This window comes from Neltuma alba, unplaced genomic scaffold (genome assembly GCF_004799145.2).
Source record: "Neltuma alba isolate B1F8T4 unplaced genomic scaffold, ASM479914v2 tig00001757_pilon, whole genome shotgun sequence".
Lineage (NCBI taxonomy): Eukaryota > Viridiplantae > Streptophyta > Magnoliopsida > Fabales > Fabaceae > Neltuma > Neltuma alba.
In genome coordinates this window covers 19,833-28,385 of record NW_021632597.1, presented here as the reverse complement: position 1 = coordinate 28,385, position 8,553 = coordinate 19,833, and positions in this window count along the sequence as shown.

Sequence of the window (8,553 nt, the reverse complement as noted above, 5' to 3'; positions counted from 1 at the left end):
AAGTTTCAAAAGATTAATAATAGTGTTTATTTATTGCACAATTGCATTATAGATAAAACTTTTAGATGTTGTTATCTTGTTAATGAATGTTTTAGATGTTCTTAGATGTTGATGAATATTTATATATGATGATATTTTATATCTGACTTAATTTTATTCATATTTATGTCTTTTATTAATAATTTCATTGATTTATTTTTATAAAAAATATGATAAATATAAAAAATAGTATTTTTTCTTAAACGGGCCAAAAGCCCGCGGGCCGGCCCTGGCCCTGTAGCTTAAGGGCCGGGCCTAGCAAATTGGGATATTTTTAAAATTTCAGTCCTGGAGGGCTGGCCCTTTTAAGCCCGCCAGCCCTGAAGGACCGGCCCTGATTTCCGGTTCTAGTTTCGAGTGCCTAAAATATATACCAATGCCCATATACAGACTTGCCCATAATAAGTGGATTTCCGTTTGGCAAGTTTCTATAAGGTCGGAGCAAAATTTTTGTATGATTTGACAAGTATGAATAAAGTCTAAGCAAGTGTTCGTGGCACAATCCGAGCAAAACTCGGATGAGGCAGGGCAAGCCTTGGCATAGTCCGGATAAAATTCAAATTAGTCTAAATAAGGTCTTGCAAGTTCATTTTACTTTTTGAAATTTGAAAGTTAAAAAAAACATAAACGAGATTACTTATGAAAAAAAATATGTCGTTTTACAGAAAATATTTCCGTTCGTGAAACTCTAAACTTAAAATTTCCCAAGCTATAATTTTTTTAACCTCGGAGCCTTCTATTATTAATAAAGTTTAATGGATTATTTGTCCACACGGCTTCGACAAGGGTAAAAGCGGAATGTTGGTTGAACAAAATGGATGCATGATCCAAAATGTTATAATGAAGGGCAAAATCGTCTTCTTGCTTCTAATCCAGACCAGATTAAACTCTGATGCGGCCGAGCCATCATTATTATCGCTTTTATTATTGATTAAGAAAAATGGCAAAGGGGCCCACAAATTCCCTGTCAGTTGTCACTTTCTTTAACGTGCGCATTACGTCTTGAACATCCTCTCATCCCTACTCTATGGCCCGCGGCCATTTTTTACGTTAAAGTGTCCCAGACGAAAGAAACATTTCTTGTTTTAATTTTCATTTTTCTTATCACAGCTTCTTTCTATTCCAAGAAAATGGGCAGCGGATGATTTTTATTTATTTTTTTGCGCCAACCGAAACGAAAATATGTTTTTCTATTTTCATTTTTTTAATAAATTTTTTCCAAGATTTTTTAGTAGGCTAAAAAAAACTGAGAACTTATTGACTTTCTACTTTCTTACATCAATTTTTTTTTTTAATCAAACCTATATCAACATTAAATAATAAGAAGAAACACTGTAATAAATAATCATGGAAAAATAATCAAAAAATGACCGTTAAAATTTGAAATGACAAAATGGATATACGAATATATAAAATAACCAAATGGGCATGAGGTATCAATCTAGAATTTTAATAATTCGGTAGAAAGACTAAAATGCCCATGAACCTCTTTGAAGATATGAACAGGTAATAACTCTTAATACGAAAGTTATAATTCACGTTATAAACATTGTCATTATCATTACCAGAGTAGTGAAATCGGCTCCAAATACATGTTACTTGGGTTTGAAATAAACGAGTTACAAATGATAGTGAGATAATAACTCTCATTAAAAAAGTTGTAATTCACATTATAAATGTTGTCATTATCATTACCAGGATAGTGAAATTGGTTTCAAATATATATTATTTGGGTTTGAAAGAAACGAGTTGTAAATACCAATAGCGAGATGGTAACTCTCATTACGAAAATTGTAATTCACATTACAAATGTTGTTATTATCATTACCGGAGTAGTGAAATTGACTCCAAATACGTGTCAAGGGCATTTTAGTCTTTTTACTGAATTGTTAAAATTCCATATTAATACCTCATTCCCATTTGGTTATTTCATATATTTACATGCCTATTTTGTCATTTTAAATTTCCTTTTTTGATCGGTTTCCCTATAATTACAATGTTTTATAAAAAGATTAACAAAAATAATTTTTCAAGTATCTTATAAATAGGAATGAAATTAATATCTTGTTTAAACATAGTTTTTGTATTATAGATAACAAAAGAAGCGAAAATGGCAACAGCAAAAAAACTCCGGAAATTGAAAAATTGTACACAATGACCGGTTCATAAAAATTATTGTCAAAACTATACTAATATTGTTATGGGTCCCTATTTATAATATTTTTATTTTAGCAGTCTTTTTTGCTATTTTTTCACAAAAGAAAAAGAATGATACAATGATATCTTGGGGAAAAAAAATAAAATTCTTAGAAAATTCACCACCAGATTTGATATAGCTTGCACCACACACTACACCATCATCTGTCTCCTCATTCTATTGGTCAATTCAAAACTTTATGAAAAAATTATTAAAAAGTCTAAAAAATAAGTAAATAGTTAAAATCATTTTCTGCTATAAAAATTAAAACCTAAATCACAAGGGGAAGAAATGCTCCATAGGACAAGTGTTCTCGGAAAATGCAAGTAAAAGACATTCAGAGGCAAGTTTTGAAAAGGATATTAGGGTCCTATTTGAAATCGAAATCAAAGTTACTTATAAACACATTTATATAATTCGAAATAAATATATTTATCTTATATTTTGCAAATTATGATTAAAAATTATTTATAAATTATTTCAAACAGAAAATTGTAAATTGAGAAGACTCAACACACGACAAAAATTGGAGGGTGAAAACACGTGCAAATCACACGTGTACTTTGCCCATTGCGCTTTGCATTATGTCCCCCCCCCCCCCCCCCAAAAAAAGAAAATTGAAAAAATTGTTTGTTGACGCGCACCTGCTGATATGCCCTGCAAAGGGTAAAGACCAGTGGCGTGAAAACAAAACAAAGTATATGTCTTGTTCCAGATCTTTAGGATCTGCTTATAAACGGTTTGGGCTTTAAGATTAGGTCGATTCTAGAATCAAGAACCTCACCTGGCCCAAATATTGACTCGATGGACTGAGCTCAAGTCTGGCCCAACCAGGCGTAGTTCGCGCACACAAATTGTGAGAGAAAAGGACGGGGGCGGGGTGGTAAATTTGCTGGGGGAATGACTTTTTAGGATCATTACGTTAATTTAATTTTAGTTTGAGATCAAAAAAATTTTGAAATTTCAGTAACGAACCTTGGATCCTTCATAATCATATAAAGTTGCCTCTTCCTTTTGCAGTCCCAAAAACCCACACACGCACACATCGCCCCTTCCTTTAAAACGTTCCGCCTTATATTTTAGAAATTGAGTTGCAAATTATTATATAATTAGTAATAAATCATGGAAGATGAGGGTCAAGCCTTTGTAATAAATATTTAAAAATTTTCATACTGCCCTTTCAAGAATTCACACTGATATGTGAAAATTATAAGTAATATCCTAACTTTTATATTAAAAAATTGGGGCCGGATTGTGAATTAATTAATCTACATATATAGAAGCAGAAATTCAAAATTAATTTTTAAGATTTTTAAATTTTAGTTTTGGCCAAAAAAATATTTTTTAAGACTCAACACTATTTTCAAGACTCTACAAAATTCACAAATCTTGTATTACATCCAAATGTGCAATCTTGTAACCCGCATCGTTGGCCCAAAAAATGCCGTACCCTGTATCATTATACGAGTTTATGCTACTGTAACTCAAATTTCGTAACACGCCCTTGTTTTTCTGTTTTCATCAGGACTGAAAAGATGAAAATATTGGAGATGAATGATTTTTCATCATCAGGTAAAAACGCCGGACACTGAATTTATATGATTTTTCTTTTCTTGTTTTGTGAGCTCGATCGAAGATAAGGTATTTGGATAAAGACTAAAACATGATTTTAAAAATAATTTTACCATACATAAGATAAATGAGATAATTTTATCTCCATGAAAACATTTTTAAAAAAAAATTTTTGAGTGATCCAAACACTCCTGAAATCTCCATGAGTTTCGTGTATTATGTGTGGGTCTTTTTTTTCCTTTTTCTCTTTGCTACAATACCCTGCATGGGTCCTGTTGCACTTCCAGAATCAGACGCATAATTGGGGTTGGGGGGGGGGGGTGGGGGTTTTTTTTTTTTTACGCATAGTTATGAACACCTTATTGGGCCGGTTTCCAGAGGGGCTTTCCATTTCTCATATCATCCCAGATTATTGGGCCAACCCTTTAATCAGCTTAGGAAACCCTAATAACACTGTCTTCTTCCCCTTCTTTCTACCTTCTCTTTTTCCTTGCCCCGTGTTGTTATTTCAATGATTTGAATTCTCCAAGGCTGTCCACAAATTATATACTCACCGTCCAGACATCAATTAAAAAAGGAAGCGTGAAACTTTCACTTTCACTCTTTTCGGATTTCAATCTGACATTTAACTTACAAAAACATGTTTAGATAAAAAGGAGTAAATGAAACCATACAAAATCGAAACTCTGGATAACTTTAAATTTTCAAGTGCGTTCCATTTAAGGTGAATCTCGGCAGAGAGAGTACGATGAATGCTTGGTTTATTTTATAAAAATACTGAATAGGTAGCTTGAGTAGTGAGTACTATTGCCCGGCCTCACCAGCAACCTATTTAAACAGAGAGAGAGAGAGAGAGAGAGAGAGATGCTTACTTTTCAGGCCTGGTTTTCCCCATAATAACAAGCCTACCTTACCTATACTTGCTCCACTTTAATTAAACCAATAATGACTATTCACAATAAAAGAAACAGAGGCAATAAAAATACCAAGCCTATATGTAAATTCTTCATCACACAAACGCCAAACCCAACATCCATATCCCACTACTTCCAATTCATCTATCTCGCTCATTCGAAAAGGGCTAATCATAACCCACACTTGAGTCCAACTTCTGTCTCTACAGTTACAGCAATCTATTGCTTTCTTCTGCGTTTTCCCTAAAGCTTGGGTCTTTATCTTGGAACCCACCATTTCCACGAACCCTACTTATTCTTAAGCTCTTACCGTTTGATTTAGACCACTAATTCCAAAGATAGTCCCGATGATGACGCTGAAATGCAACCACAAATCTCCTGGGGATGACGATGACGATAAAAATCTAGACGTGGGGTTCGTGGAGAGCTATATATAGCCGTCCTATATGATCCCAATAAGCCGAACCCTGCTTCGACGGAACTAGATATTCTGGTGTGGTCCAGCCCATCGGACTCCCCTTCCCAGACCGACTCACTCATTTTTCCCAGTTAGGCTTCTCATTATTGTACCATGCCACCCTATTATTACCGCTTCTTTCTCACACCAAGACCTACCCTGGGCCCATCCTTTCAGCCCACTCACCTTTTAAACATTATATTTTACATTTTTTATCCGCCAACACTTAGCCTATTATCAGGTAGGGCCTGGCTAGCTGAAACCGAATATGGGGGAAAGTTGATGGGCTATTATTAATTATTATTAGTATTATTATGAGCTATCCTCCTTTTCGAACATCATGCTCAGGGATAAGGCTCTAATCCTCTTGTCCTTTACAGGTTCTATCTTAAAATACAAGGCAAACTATAAAAAGGGTGGATCCACATGGATCTGGATTTGTTTTGGAGTTGAAGCAATAATATATATGGAAGCAGTATATTATCCCACTGTGTACTGTGCAGTATAATATTGCAGTTGCACGAGCAAGTTGCAGAACAGGTCTCCTCTATATATGCGTTGATGATAACCTTCTTCGCTTTGGAGCAGCACGAGGGTCCCATCTTTACTTAATTCCTTGCCCTAAAAGTACGTTCCAACTATTCTTTTTTACTCTCTTTTATTTCTCCAAACTATTCTTAATCTCTCTCTCTCTCTCTCTAACTATTCTATTCTAATCTATTCTATGACTATGAGATTCCCCTCTTGATTGTGAAGACTTCATCTTTTTCCCTGATTAGATAATGGTTAGTCAATTCTTCCTGGCCACGACAAATTATCAAACTCTGCGCAGTTCATGAGTACACTTTGAATGTGATTCCATGTTCCATCTCGAATATTTGAAATTATGTATCACAGTTTTGGCTCAGCAGATTTCTCGCAACGACATTGACCAGGAGAACCACATCACATCAACTTTTGCCTAATTATTTACTATTTGTTCCTTCTCAGGCTCATGGCAAGTAAAACAAGGTCGGTAAATTTCAAAAGTAAATCTGATACACCAAAAAGAAAGCTTCTCCAAATCAATATCTCAGATATGTAACAACCCAATTCGCTATTATGTACACTGTGCAATATAGTACGCATCTGTAAATATTATAATTGATTAGACACAAATATGTACACACCGTTGCGATATAAAATAAAGATATCAAGATAACAGATGGAACTCAACGGGAAGACGAGCCTTGGGAATCAGTCAGCTGGCTAGGACGAATAAATATATACATGTAGGGGCTATCAGGTTTTCTTTTTCCTATGCGTGTTGGGAGCCAAGAAAAGGTAGCCAATGTGCAAGTTCGAGCTCGTCCTCTTGGTTATATTTTTCAATCTGCCAGGACAATAATTGAACTTGTATTGATGCTCCAGTCCTTCGTTAATAGGCTAGCTAGTGTCGATGTTTTCAACAAGATCCTTTTCGTTTTCCTTCACTCGTCAATACGGTTTGCAAATGATTCCGATCAACGCGGCTTGTTTTACAGTATATGGATGATGACATAAACTTTCTAAAGTGCTCAGTATATTTGTAAAACCTAGAGATTAAATAGCGTGAAAACGGATAAAAATATCGCATAAAGAGTATATCTATGTCCATATGAAATTTTAAAAATCATTAAGAAATTTATGATAATATTTATTTATTAAAAAAAAAAGGAAAGTAGAAGTAGAGGGTCAGTTACACTTCTTTGCCGCTGAAAAGCCGTTTGAAAGTGATAAAATAATAACGGGAGGCACACCGTGGCATGTTCCACATGGATCCCATATTCAAACTGAGTACGAGAAATTAAGATCATGTGGGGGTTAAATCTGCAAAATCCCTTTCTGGAATCGAGACAAATCAGAGTACACGACTAAGAAATAAAATAAATGTAAGGAATCTTTGACGCAAATTTCCGTCCTAGCACCGCCGGCGCCGGATATTATTGATACCCGAAATGGGTTGAAAACGTGTGAGGGAATAAACAAGAGACATTAGTTAGGCAGCAAAAGATAAAGGTAAGGTTCATGGAGGTAATAATGATACTTAATCATGATGGAACTGGAAGGGAAGTGGATAATTTCATGTTTTTCATTTTTTTCTTCTTTAATTAATTATGCTATCACCTCTTTATTAATTCCAACTTGCTTGTTAATTATTGAATGCAGCATAAATTTACGAATTAATCCACCCTCTTTTCTTTTCTTGATTTGATTATACAACTCTACCTGCCAATTTATATCCTGCGCTGCGTTGATCCCTAACCTTTTGTCGCATAAAATTGGAATCCAATTCAGACATATATTTGGAAAGTGCCCAAACCATTCGCTCAGGTATACGAGAGTATGCACGTAATATACCTTATACCTACAAGTATGTCCAATTTCACATAAATTTGAAGTGATCTATACGATTCGTTTTAATGTGAATTTACACATCGATATGAAAATAATAAAAAAGTCCGAAGCATAATAATTCTCTTCATCGGTCATATGCAGCTATGTAGCTGTTGTAATCATCAAACTATCCGTGCATTAAACGGCCCATATCTATTACTGTATTTTTTTACGTTTTTATTTTAATTTATGCTTCGGGCGGCTTCTTAACACTCATCACAAGAAAGATATATGTGATCAAATCATGGCAACAAACTGTTTGTATTATGTATCTTGCGTTAATAATAAAGGGTGTTATCATCATGTTTTCACTAGTTTTTTTTTTATTATTATTTCTGCGGTTGATTGATGACTCTGTACAATAAATAATTAAATACAGTGGGGGAGGCAATCAGCTCAACCCTGTGTGTGATGTGAATGTTTCCGTTTTAAAAAATACGTGGGGGAGTATTAAATTATATATGAAAGACATTAGAAACATTAGATGTGAGGCGATGGAAGGCCTTGATGAAACCTTGGCACAAAATAAACAAATGGAGGGACATTGCCGCTTTCGGGTGGGACACGTCTCGCATCCTCGTACCATAAAATTTCGCCCACTTCCCTCTTTCGACTCTCGTACATATAAAATTAACATTTGTTTTCCAGTTCCATGGTCAACACGTACCCTCACATCTCCCAACTACTATTTTCTATTCTAATTATAAGATATTATTTATAATTTATAAATATATAGATGCCAATGCTCCACCGGTCATGCCCTAAAATTTAATCAACACAAGTGCACAGCACGAAACGATTCATTCTTTGATATTTGGATAGGATCAAACCATTATTTTAAAGGTAATTTTACGGTGTACGAAATGAGTATGTGATAGGAATCTGTCCCGATAATTTTGAACTCTTAAAACAATTGATTCAATTATGACTCCATGTGAGTCTATAAAATTTTCAGTTAA